The 13,547-nt window shown below is 35.2% G+C and overlaps 1 pseudogene; it reads left to right on the top strand.

Moving 5' to 3' along the window:
* LOC111392478 overlaps positions 1-1,032 on the top strand; it is a 5,220-nt pseudogene extending 4,188 nt beyond the window's left edge.
* Positions 1,033-13,547: the final 12,515 nt, after the last annotated feature.

The following is a 13,547-nucleotide window of genomic DNA, read 5'->3' as shown; positions in this document are numbered from 1 at the left end:
TTGCTCCATAGGAAATCTAAATGATATAAATTGTTTAATTGATTCAGGAGCGAGTATTAATTTAATTCCCTTACCTCTTTACAGGAAATTGGGATTAGGAGCTCCTAAGGCGTCATCTATTATCCTTCAGCTAGTGGACCGATCACTAAAACAACCTTACGGAATAGTCAAAGACGTGCTTATCAAGGCAGGGAAGTTTATTTTTCCAACTGACTTCATCATCCTCGACATAGAAGAGGCAGATTATATGCCAATAATCTGGATTTTTAGAAGAATAGTTCTCTTCTTCGGCCCACTTGCGATGGCTTTTGGGAAGCTAAATGGAGCTTTTGAACTTAAAATTTGCTTGGACTTTTGAACAGGAAGCATTTAGAGAAATTAGTTTCTTAACAAAAATTAAAGTAGCTTTGTCAGGAAGCTCTTCTGCACAAGGCAAAAGGAAAAGCCATGCCAAGTATGCCCTTCTTGTGTGGATGAAATTGAACTTCTCTTCTTCAGATGCCATGCCCCTGTTTGAGCTCCATTCTTTTCAAAAAATACATTTTTAAATAGTGTTTTGATATCATTTCAACCACACTTTCTTCAATAAAATAATATTAAATATAAATTCAAATTTTTTCTTATTTTTTAACCATACATTTTTCATTAATACAGTATTCAAAAATGCATTCTTATAAAAAGAATGAGACTTAAACAAAGGCTATATTTTTTTTCTCTGTTTACATTACTTCTGAAATTCTTAACTTTTCTCATAATTGTTCTCATCTGATCTACAGATAATGCTGGGGTTATTGTGAATCCCAAGGGTGAGATGAAAGGTAATACTCAATTTTTAAAAATAGATGGTGAAATGCTGATTTTGGTTATTTCCAGAGGCACAATCCTCATTTGAAATTTGTCGTTCTGTCTGTGTTTCTTATTGTTTATTCTTTCAAATCGGTGTTTTTAGGTTCTGCCATCACTGGCCCAATTGGAAAAGAGTATGCCGATCTTTGGCCTAGGATTGCCAGTGCTGCCAATGCCATTGTTTAGACGTAGAAGTTTAAAGTGGTCTGGGATTTTCATTTTTCGAGAAATTCGCGTGATTCCTTTAAGAATTCAAGACGTGTATGTAGAAGTTCGAGAAATAAAATGAACTTAAGCTATTATGTTGTGATGATCTAGCACCACGAGCCTATCACATTCAAAAAACGAGTTATGGAAGCTCAAACCTTTTAAGATTTTGAAAGCCCAAGTCATAAATTTATTAAAAGTCCAACAATTTAAAAGATTAAATTTAAATAAATTTGATTACAAAGATTTAATGAATAACTGGGTTGCCCCACTGGTCATCTACATGGTATTTCATATAGGCAACCTAGGTCCGAATCACCATGTAGATGTTTTTATAAAAACTTTTTTATGAATTCTTTTTAGGCTTAAAAACTCTTCAAATTCTTAGTCAAAGATCCAATTCAAACTTTATGATAATACAACTCCCCCCATTTTGTTTTTCATTAAAAAGAAAAGTTACAAGAAGTGGAATGTCACTTTTTCACTACATTTTTCCTTAAATCCGAATTTCATCTTATTTTCTCTCAAAAAAACATATTTTATGTCAATTTAAGCTAAGGGAATAACAAGGGTGAGAAGAAGAAATGCTTTCTACACATTTGTTCTTTGATATCTAAGAAAATTCAAGGTAGGTTGAGGTGCAAGTGTTATTTCGTTTTCAAATTTGATTTTTCGTTAAAAGTTGAATGAAATGGTACCTCCGGGTACGGTGCTTCGGCACTACTATAGTTTGAATGATCATTCTCCGGCTCTACCTGTTATGATAATGCTATAGATATCGGATTTTACCAGAAATTCATCTACTTGCGACGGTATGAATCCATGGTTCGAATTTTCTAATTTGATAACGAAATGCACCGATAATATCTATTGAGTTTAAAACTCATGAGTTAAATCCTTTCTTACAGGTTGATTTTGTTCTTTTGTTGGGGGCGCGGATGATGGTGGTTGAAAATGCAATTTGAAATCGAAAAGCCGGTGAATTAACAACTTTAAATTGATTATGAAATATTTGCGTTTCCTATTAATTACTTTTCTATGGACATCGTATATGAAATAATTTCTACGAACATTTTCTTATGAATATGTTATGTTTATATATATATATATATATATATCTAGAATTTACTTACGAAACACCGTCTTAAAAAAAAAATGTCAACTAGTTAATGTTATTTTTTTCTTAGAAATTTCAGTTTCTGCTTAGATTTTAAAAAATTCATAACTAATTTGTTACTTCGAATTTTTGAACAAAGCTAATGTTTTTTGATAGCCTCATAAGTTAGCTACTGAATAAACTTAGAATCATGTCAATCCGATGTCGGTAAAATTTTATATGTCACTTTAAGTAAACAAAGTGTTGTTGTTTTCTGAAAATTCCAGTTTCTGCCATTGAATTTAAAAATTTGTAACTCAATTGTTACTTGGGATTTTTGGACAGAACCAGTGGAATTTAATAGCCTCATGGATTAGCTACTGAATAAACTCAAAATCATGTCAATCCAATATCTATGAAATTTTATATGCTACCTTAAGTATGCTGCGCTGGATTACTTCCCAAATCGAGTCGCTGTGAGGTTTTGAAAAATATTTTAACATCTCATATGTCGCCGACGAAAGCTGAATTTTGGATATGTTATATTATGAGAAGTTCCCTACTTTCTCTTAAAGTTTTGTGAAGTTTCGACCTATATTACTATGTAAACGAGTTTACTTTAAAACTTGCTGTGCAAAAATGGGAAGTCAAACAACAACATTTATTTTTAAATTTTTGCCTAGAATTTCACGTAACAAAAATGTATTTATGCATGGAGGTCACCTGAAGACATTAGGAATTAGTTTCTTTTGTATTGAGTTATGTTGTCATTTATTGTTCTTTTAAAAAAAATATTCTTAAATTAAATCTTTATAATTTCCTCTAAAAGTTTAACTATTTTTTTTAGTTTACTGCTAAAAGTACAATAAATCTAGTGACGTTCCGATCCTTGCATGTCGGGACGTTATAGCGTGGTATTAGAGCATGAGTTTAGTTGATTCTGTAGACTTAGCGTATTTTTTTTTATAAAAAATATAATAATTAAAAGATGAGAAAATGAAACATTTAAGGCATTCCATGACATCTTACATCCATCAGTTGACCTCATCCGATGAACCCAAGGTATGGAATAAAATATTATATTCCACTTTATTTTTCGAGCATGACTTATAAATCATTTAGGCTTGAATCTATGAAAATGCTAATGATATTTAGGATGAAATATGTTATGTAAGTTATATTTTGTTTATATATACACGAAGAAAAGATGATTAACTATTTTATTGAAACCCCAAAAGCATAATGTATAAGTTGATATCACTAACAGAGATAATACATAATTGGACATTTATGTGACAGACATGGTTAGAATTTATCAGACTGCTGGAAAGGTCACGGCTTGTAGAGCAGCGTTGAACTGTAGGTCTATCATTCAATCCTATGAGAACTACGTGACCGACCCGTCTCGTCCGCTTGTTGAACACATATATAACATTTATGAGAGATGTATGGCGGCGATAGATGCAGGACTGGAGATCACGCATATCGAGGCTGTAAATAACCTCATACACTCACTTTCACTTCAATGGGGAAACATGAGAGTCATGTTTAGGGATGAGATGCTAGAAGGTAACCCTCCAGAGCACCCAAATGCAATTGAATTCGGTATATATTGTCAGATCCTTCTAGACAGGTGGAGTAAGGGTTAGAACCTCAACCGTAGATAGTAATTGAGCCCGAGCCTGAGCCAGAACCTCAAATTGAATCGGACCCAGAGTGGGAGCATGAGAATGACTTTGGGTTGGAATTAGAGAATGAACATGAGCATGAGCCACAGGTTGAGATAGACCTAGAGTCGGGGCTTGAGGCAGAAGACTCCTCCGAAGATGAAGCTCCACCAAAGAAGATTCGCAAGATTCAAAGGGATTAGAAATTAGGTTCATTTTCCTTGTGTTATCTTTTCCTTAATGTTATGGAAGTAAATGTCGTCGAACTATTGTATATCCTGATTTCAAGGAGTACTCTTAATAAAAAAAAATCAATTCTGGTTCGAGCTGAAAATATTTCCCTATTTTAATCCTGGTTTTGGAAAAAGAAGTTAATGTGAGATATTATATCTTATTTCTAGGGAAATGTCTCGTGTAAATCAGAATAATTTGATAAGGGATCTCCTACGAGCGGTTCAAGATCTTGGCAGGTTGAATCAGAACCCAGCTCCACCTACATCGCCAACTCCTATTACTCTCCCGACTCATGCCTCGGTAGTTGAGTTATTTCGAAGGCATAAGCCCCTTTCCTTCGATGGAGCATCTGGTCCACTAGTAGTTGAAGAGTAGCTTCGTAAGTTAGAGCGAATTTTTCGACTTATCGATTGCACTAACGCCCAAAAGGTCCAGTGTGTGGAGTTTATGTTAACCAGTGATGCAAGTCATTGGTGGGATTCAATGTCCCAAACTAGGACTCCGGAACAGCAGTTGGCGTTAACTTGGGAACAATTTAAAAAGGAAGTAATGGAAAAGTATTTTCCTCAGTCTCTAAGAGATTTCAAGGAAAGCGAATTCCTTCAGCTCATACAGGGTAATATGTCCCTGACTGATTACGAACGAAAGTTCGATCAACTCTTAAGATATGCTCCACACCTGGTTGACACGAAAATTAAGCAGACTAGAACGTTCGAGCAAGGATTAAACCCAGACCTAAGCATGACCCTTATGTCACATTGTTTCACATCATATCGTGAGATGTTGGAATGAGCTCACGCTATTTGGTATCAGAAGGCTAATGTGGAGCAACACCGTCAATTGTACAACCAGCAAGATAGAGGGCATATTGGAAAGAGGAAGTGGAATGGTCGAGACAAAGGAAAGGGCAAATGGCAAAATAAGAAGGCTAATATCAGATCTAGTGCCAGCAAGGCCATAGTAGCTACAGTTGCGCCTTGTCTGAAGTGTGGTAAGTCTTATCGTGGTGAATACTTGTATGGGAAGAATGCCTGTTTTCGGTGCGGTAAGCTAGGACATTTTGCTAAGGATTATCCTATGTCCACTCAAAAGAAGGATGATAACAGTGATCAGAACAAAAGGGGAAAGACACGAGTCTTTACACTGACTCAGAACGATGCAGAGGAAAACTCAAACGTAATAACAGGTATTTTACTGATATTCAATACACCTGCTTATGTACTGTTTGATTCAGGAGCTATTCACTCTTGTATCAACGTCTCTCATTGCTAAATCTAGTATTACTTGTGAGAAGTCAGAAAGTACACTAGAAGTTAGCGTCCCCTCAGGTAGAACATTAAATGCATATCAGTTAGCTAGGTCGGTAAATCTTGAAATCGAAGGAAAAACATTAGAAGCTAATTTGTATATGATAGAGATAAAAGAATTCGATGTGATTTTGGGTATGGATTGGTTGGGATGTAATTATGCAACCATTCGTTGTAGAGAGAAGGAAGTGTCTTTTCAGAAATCAGGAGAAGAGCAATTCTCTTTCCTCGGAATAAAGACCAAACCCCATCTCCAACTAGTATCGGCCTTGCAAGCTGAGAAAATGATGAGAAAAGAAACGTACCAAGGGTTTCTAGTTAACATCTCAGGAGAAAAACAGACGACAATAAAGATGGAGGACATACCAGTGGTACAAGAGTTTATAGATGTGTTTCCAAAAGAACTACCTGGTACTCCACCAGATAGACAAGTGGAGTTCACAATAGATTTGGTTCCCGGAGCGGCACCAGTATCTAAAGCTCCATACAGAATGGCTCCAAAGGAATTTCAGGAGTTAAAATTTCAATTACAAGAATTGTTGGATTGTGGCTTTATTCGACCAAGTGTGTCTCCTTGGGGCGCACCAATATTGTTCGTAAAGAATAAAAATGGAAGTATGAGGATGTGTATTGACTATCGGGAGTTGAACCGTTTGACCATCAAGAATAAATATCATCTCCCGAGAATCGAGGATTTATTTGACCAATTGAAAGGGGCTAAGGTATTTTCCAAGATCGACTTACGATTTGGATACCATCAGTTGAAGGTTAAGGCAAGTGACATACCCAAGATAGCTTTTCGGACTCGTTATAGACATTACGAGTTCACAGTTATGCCTTTTGGGCTGATAAATGCTCCGGCAGTGTTCATGGATTTAATGAATCGTGTATTTCATTAGTATTTGGATCAATTTATCATAGTCTTCATTGATGACATCTTGATATACTCCAAGAGTAAAGATCAACATGAAGAGCATCTTAGAATGGCATTAGAAACACTGCGTAAGGAAAGGTTATACGCCAAATTTAAAAAGTGTGAATTTTGGTTTGAACAAGTTGGATTCCTCGGTCACGTGGTTACTGCCCAATGAATTGAGGTGGATCCAGTAAAAGTGGAAGCAGTAACTAATTGGAATACACCAACTAACGTGGGTGAAGTTCGAAGTTTTCTGGGATTGGCCGGGTACTATCGAAGATTTATAGAAGGATTTTCCAAAATAGCTGGACCAATGACACAATTGACAAGGAAAGGAGTAAAGTTTCAATGGATAGATAAGTGTGCGCAGAGCTTTCAGGAGCTAAAACGACGATTGATTTCAGCACCCGTGTTAACTATACCCGAAGGTTCGGAAGGATTTGTTATATATAGTGATGCATCCCAACAAGGTTTAGGATGTGTACTGACACAGCACGAAAAAGTGATTCCCTATGCATCAAGGCAATTGAAGCAACATGAACTGGATTACCCGACGCATGATCTAGAACTTGTTGCAGTAGTACATGCTCTAAAGATATGGCGCAATTACTTATATAGAGGGAAGTGCGACATTTACACGGATCATAAAAGTCTCAAATATTTCTTCACACAAAAGGAATTGAATATGAGATAGAGACGATGGTTGGAACTTGTAAATGATTATGATTGTACTATCCATTACTATCCTGGTAAGGCTAATGTTGTTGCCGATGCGCTAAGTAGAATGTCAGTGGGACGATTGGCGTCATTACCTACTACTCAGTTGGAGTTGATCAAGGACTTGGAGAATTTACGAATTGAAATGGTTGCCACACCAAAGCAAGTCACCACCCGTTTATCAACTTTGGTGGTTCGACCTACTCTTAGAGATCGGATCATTGAGGCACAAGGTAAGACCCAATCTTGCAAAAGATCTCTAACGAGATTGGTACTGATAAGAGAAAGGACTTTAGAATAGCTTCGGATAAGGCTCTGATGTTTAAAGGAAGGATTTGTGTACCTAAGGATGAAGTTTTGAGGAAGAAGATATTGGAGGAGGCTCATATCACTCCATACACTGCACATCCTGGCGGTACGAAAATGTATCGAGACATTCGAGATACATTTTGGTGGAGGAATATGAAAATAAGTATAGGTCCATTTGTGGCAAAATGCATTGTGTGTCAACAAGTTAAAGTAGAACATAAAAAACTGGCAGGGTTGTTAAATCCATTGGATATACCAGAATGGAAGTGGGAGAATATCGCAATGGACTTTGTGGTAGGATTTTCGAGATCAGCAGGAGGGCACAATGCTATATGGGTAATAGTGGACCGTCTAACGAAATCCGCTCATTTTCTTCTGGTGAAAATGACATTCAGTCTAGATCAGTTGGCACGGTTGTACATTAAAGAGATCGTAAGATTGCATGGTACCCCCGTATCCATTGTGTCTAACAGAGATTCGAGATTTACATCTAAGTTTTGGAAGAGCTTGCAAGTGGCTATGGGAATGAAATTGAATTTCAGTACGGCATATCACCCTCAATCCGATGGTCAATCTGAAAGAACCATCCAGATTTTGGAAGATATGTTAAGAGCCCGTGTTTTGGATCTAGGAGGCAATTGGGAATCCTATTTACCTTTGGTGAAATTTGCATATAATAACAGTTTCTAAGCAACTATTGAAATGGCACCGTATGAAGCTCTCTATGGTAGAAGATATAAATCACTTGTTCATTGGGATGAAGTCGGAGAAAAGGGAGTTTTGGGACTAAAGATCATTGAAAGGACAGTAGAAGCCATTGATAAGATCCGCAATAGGATAAAGGCAGTGCAAGACAGACAAAAGAGCTATGCAGATATCAGACGAAAGGACTTGGAGTTTCAAGTTGGAGATAAAGTCTTTTTAAAAGTGGCACCAATAAAGGGTGTACTTAGGTTTGGCAAGAAAGGCAAGCTACGACCTCGTTATATCAGACCTTTTGAAATACTTGATAGTGTCGGAAGTGTGGCTTATCGATTAGCTTTGCCGCCAGAACTATCAGCAGTTCACAACGTATTTCACATATCGATGATCAAGAAGTATATGCATGATCCTGATCACGTGGTCAATTATCAATCCCTAGATGTACGTAAAGATTTATCTCATGAGGAATTACCGATTAGAATACTGGATTGAAGGGTACATAAATTACGGAATAAGGAGATTTAACTGGTCAAGGTGCAATGGAATAATCATGGAGTCGAAGAAACTACTTAGGAAGAAGAAGAAGAAGTTAAAGACAAATATCCGACACTCTTTGTCAATTCATAAGATAAATTTCAAGGACAAAATTTTGTAAGGGATGTAGAAGCCCGAGAAATAAAATGAAATTAGGCTATTATGTTGTGATGATCTAGCACCACGAGCCTATCTCATTCAAGAAACGAGTTGTGGAAGCTCAAACCATTTAAGATTTTGAAAGCCCAAGCCATAAATTAATTAAAAGCCCAACAATTTAAGAGATTAAGTTTAAGTAAATTTAATTACAAAGATTTAATGAATAATTGGGTTGCTCCAATGGTCATCTACATGGTATTTCATATAGGCAACCCAGGTTCGAATCACCATGTAGATGTTTTTATAAAAACTTTTTTATAAATTTTTTTAGGCTTAAAAACTCTTCATATTCTTAGTTAAAGATCCAATTTAACAAACTTTTTGATAATACAACTCCCTCATTTAGTTTTTCATTAAAAAAGAAATGTTACAAGAAGTGGAAGGTCACTTTTTCACTACATCCTTCCTTAAATCCGAATTTCATTTTATTTTCTCTCAAAAAACATATTTTATTTCAATTTAAGTTAAGGGAATAACAAGGGTGAGAACAAGAAAGTCTTTCTACACATTTGTTCTTTGATATCCAAGAAAATTCAAGGTAGGTTGAGGTGCAAGTGTTATTTCGTTTTCAAATTTGATTTTTCGTTAAAAGTTGAATGAAATGGTACCTCCGAGTACGGTGCTTCGGCACTACTATAGTTTGAATGATCATTCTCCGGCTCTACGTGTTATGATAATGCTATAGATATCTGATTTTACCGAAAATCCATCTACGTGCGACAGTATGAATCCATAGTTTGAATTTTCTAATTTGATTACGAAATGTACCGATGATATCTATTGAGTTTCAAACTCATGGGTTAAATCCTTTCTTACAGGTTGATTTTGTTCTTTTGTTGGGGGCGCGGATGATGGTGGTTGAAGATGCAATTTGAAATGGAAAAGCCGATGAATTAACAACTTTAAATTGATTATGAAATATTTGCATTTTCTATTAATTACTTTTCTATGGACATTGTATATGAAACTATTTCTACGAACATTTTCTTATGAATATGTTATGTTTAAAAATATATATATATGTGCTCTAGAATTTACTTACGAAACACCGTCTTAAAAAAAAAATGTCAACTAGTTAATGTTATTGTTTTCTTAGAAATTTCAGTTTATGCTCAGATTTTAAAAAATTCATAACTAATTTGTTCTCATAAGTTAGCTATTGAATAAACTTAGAATCATGTCAATCCGATGTCGGCAAAATTTTATATGTCACTTTAAGTAAATATAGTGTTGCCGTTTTCTGAAAATTCCAGTTTCTGCCATTGAACTTAAAAATTCGTAACTCAATCGTTACTTGGGATTTTTGGACAAAACCAGTGGAATTTAATAGCCTCATGGATTAGCTACTGAATAAACTCAAAATCATGTCAATCCAATATCTATGGAATTTTATATGCTACCTTAAGTATGCTGCGTTGGATTACTTCCCGAATCGAGTCGCTGCAAGGTTTTGAAAAATCTTTTAACATCTCATATGTCGCCGACCAAAGCTGAATTTTGGATATGTTATATTATGAGAAGTTCCCTACTTTCTCTTAAAGTTTCGACCTATATTACTATGTAAACGAGTTTACTTTAAAACTTGCTGTGCAAAAATGGGAAGTCAAACAACAACATTTATTTTTAAATTTTTGCCTAGAATTTCACGTAACAAAAATGTATTTATGCATGGAGGTCACCTGAAGACATTAGGAATTAGTTTCTTTTGTATTGAGTTATGTTGTCATTTATTGTTCTTTTAAAAAAAGTATTATTAAATTAAATCTTTATAATTTTCTCTAAAAGTTTAGCTATTTTTTTTAGTTTACGGCTAAAAGTACAATAATTTTAGCGACGTTCCGGTCCTTGTGGGTCGGGGCGTTACAATGTATACTAAACAAGTTCCATTTTTTTGGAAAGTAAGATTGTGTACCGGTTTTCTATTTTCTATGGATGTTTTTTTAGTTCATTAATATAGATATTACATATATGAATTTAGAAAAGTTTTGCTATGTATTTATGTTTTGTATTTGTGTCTATTCTTGGGCTATTCACTTCGGAGAGCATATTGAATTTGTGTAGTTTGTGGGTAATGAATTTATCCCTACAAGAATTGCATCGCTTCACCAGTGACCTGATGCTTTGGTCGGGCTTTTTTATTTATTTTTATTTTTATTTTTATTTTTATTTTATCCAGGTATTCACCTTACAGTGACTAAATTCTAGAGTCTACACCTTGGCCCCTCAAGCTGCAGACATATTAAACCGCAGGTTGTGCCCCAAACTGACCAGTACTCAAGAGTCCCCCCAACTGATTTGCCAAAGTGCCAAGCAAGTCGTTTTTTCCATCTTTGCACCTTGCCTTCCAGGATAAATCTCGCCTTCCAGGAGAATATTTGCCTTCCAAGAGCTTTTCAGAAATCGAACTCACGACCTCTGATCTGCCAGTCTTGAAGTGCCATCATGTTTGCCAGTTAGGATGTGCCCTGGGGGGCGGTCGGGTTTTGTTTGATACTATGATAAATGGTTGGTGACTTGGTATCGATTCTTTCAACTTTTTTCCGTGGTTTAGTGTAATTTCAATGACTTGGTGACCGACCCCTTTACTTCGTGCTTTTAAACCATACGAGTCTGATTCTCTTGTCCAGGGACCATTTTGAATCAACATGCTTCCAAAGGAAGATATATTTTCTTTATTGTTTTATAAGACGTTTGATATATTGAATTGATCTGTCAATGGAACTCGGAAGAATTTCAGATCTCTGTCATTACTTTACAGTGCTCTCGAGCACTAAACGCCAAATATGTTCATGTGGGACTCGAAAACGAGTTTTTTGGTGCAGTTCTCAACTCTATTGGATGGACTTGAGGGATTTTTGAGAAGATATTTCTAGACGAGTAAAAATTCATAGAGAATAAATAAGGACGTTGTTAGGCGTACATAATGGGATCCATAATGGACATCCTTATGAATCCCATTATATACAAGGAGAATAATCCAATATATAAAAGGATGAAATAAAAAGCAGATCATAATTTTGGAGTCTGATAATCGATATAGACAAAATATGTTATCACAGCCCCATTGATGTTACAGCACAAGGATAAGTTTCTTTCATATCTTCAGAAGAGGACCATATCAGGTCCCACAGGCATCAAATTTGTGTTGACAGATTATTTTCTAGTGGATGTGAACACTTCAATAAAGGCCGAATTTTTTAACATGAATAAACGGCATAAATCAAATTTTTTTTTTTTTTTTACAATTCCGTTCGAAAATAAAATAACACCCAATATCAGTCATTCTTATTCCTCCTTTATATTGGATCAAAAAACTTTGTCACTGTTTTAATAATAAAAACTACACGATTCGGGCATTATCTTGAATAAAAAATCTTGGCCACTTGTAATGGACTTAAATTTTACGTCCAACGAGCAATAACAAGTTTTGTTCCAGATAAATTTGGGTTGACTATATGAATCATTTTCTTACTTGAGAAGTGAAGTGACGTCCAAAAATCAGTTATTCTGCTATTAGAATATCAGCACTTTTACAAGGCATCTCCCACATATTTTCTCGTATTAAATTGCCAAAAACTCTTTCTTCTGCCGCTATTCAATGAATGGCCCTTGATGGTTCAACCATGAAATTTTCACATCTTGCAAGCTTGAAGATTCAGATACAGAAATTGAGAAGGAAAATTATGTGCAGTAGTTCTGCAATTAAATTGATTAGTTTTCAGAAAAGATTGCAGGAAAATTGTTGTCATGGATCATATTATGCAAGATTGTTAATTTGGAGGTTCAAATCACCATGGAGTAAACTTCTGAGGAGGAAAAGCAACACAATACGATACAACTACGATGCTCAAAGCTACTCTCAAAACTTTGATGAAGGTTGCTCAGACGACAACCCTTCGCCCTTAGCTCCCCGTTAATTCTAATCTTTGTATATATTGAGTGCAAGGTATGCTGGAATCAGCGGTGTTGAATGTGATCTTGTTGTACGGTACTAGGTACTAAACGTGTCCTAAATAGTTTGATTTTTCTGGTGTCAAGAAGGCATTAAGAAAGCTTTATTTATCATTATTATTTTTTTTTTCTGTTTGGGATACTTCGTATCTAGCATACCTTAAGATCAAGGTCAATATAGTTCTTAATAAAACTTATATTACCTACCACAACTAGCTTAAATGCTAATATTTTTCAAGAAACTTATATTACTTGTTTGAATTTGATCAAAGATTAAAAATTTTCCAGATCCCACCTACAATTTGATGACTGTCTGGAGCCAGTTTCTTCTTGTTTATGTTTAAACTTCAAGTTCCATAACTTGTCAGATCAAGAAATCAGCAACTTGGCAGATGTAAAGTTGTATAAATCGAATAGAATTTTGTAGTCTGCTGCTCTTTTTTCTTTTTGAGGAAAAAAAAATGAATTTACTATTCTTTTCTTGGTTCATACTTTTGTGTTTGGTTGGATAGGTTGCACGAAAACTTCAAAGAATTATTTCGGACATGTTTTGAAAATCGGAACTTTTTGAAAACTCTAGCTAGAAAGCGTTTCATAAACTCCAAAAAGGTTTCCTAATTCTTTTTATTTTTAATAATATTTTGAAACCTTGAAATATCTTTTTGCCAAAATCTTTGGAAAATTAGATCTAGAAATTGCACATTATTGGAGACTCTCTGTGAGCTTTGACTATACTTGACAAATTTTAAATTATAATCTTAAATGGTCAAATATACTTTTTATTCTTACTTTTATAGGATCTGCAATTAGGTTTCACTTAGTATCCACATATTCCATATAATCCACAACTTAAAAGAAAAGACAAAAAAAGGGGGGGGGGGGGGGAAAATATAAATAAACAA

The sequence above is a fragment of the Olea europaea genome, chromosome 4 (genome assembly GCF_002742605.1).
Source record: "Olea europaea var. sylvestris chromosome 4, O_europaea_v1, whole genome shotgun sequence".
Classification (NCBI taxonomy): Eukaryota; Viridiplantae; Streptophyta; class Magnoliopsida; order Lamiales; family Oleaceae; genus Olea; species Olea europaea.
This window is presented reverse-complemented; position numbering and strand designations above follow the sequence as displayed.